General features: G+C 71.7%; 1 protein-coding gene across 1 annotated transcript in view; it reads left to right on the top strand.

Annotated features, from left to right (window-relative positions):
- The window catches only part of LOC104384874 (G protein-coupled receptor kinase 5-like), a 10,164-nt gene that overhangs the window by 8,528 nt on the left and 1,371 nt on the right, over nt 1-265 (top strand). The window lies entirely within an intron of this gene.

Raw genomic sequence — 265 nt, 5'->3', positions numbered from 1 at the left:
TCCCACCAGCCCGGGGGGGAGGGCCGGGAAGCCCCCCCTGTGCCCTCTGGGGGTTATCCTGGGCTGGGGTCTCCGGGACGCTGGCACGGACAGATGTGGGCTGCAGGCACAGGCAAGGGGGACTGGAGGGGCAGAGTCTGCCCGACCCCAACACCAGCAGCTCCCTGGCCCCTTTTTCCCCAGCCCCACGGTGTATCCAGCCTGCTCTCGAGGAGTCCTGCTGCAGGACCACCCCCTGCACCACCCCCCCGGCCACCGCCAGGGG

Source organism: Chaetura pelagica, unplaced genomic scaffold (genome assembly GCF_000747805.2).
Source record: "Chaetura pelagica isolate M959 unplaced genomic scaffold, ChaPel_1.0 scaffold302, whole genome shotgun sequence".
NCBI classification, from domain to species: domain Eukaryota; kingdom Metazoa; phylum Chordata; class Aves; order Apodiformes; family Apodidae; genus Chaetura; species Chaetura pelagica.
Note: the sequence above shows the minus strand (reverse complement) of the source record. Positions and strands in the feature narration are given on the sequence as shown.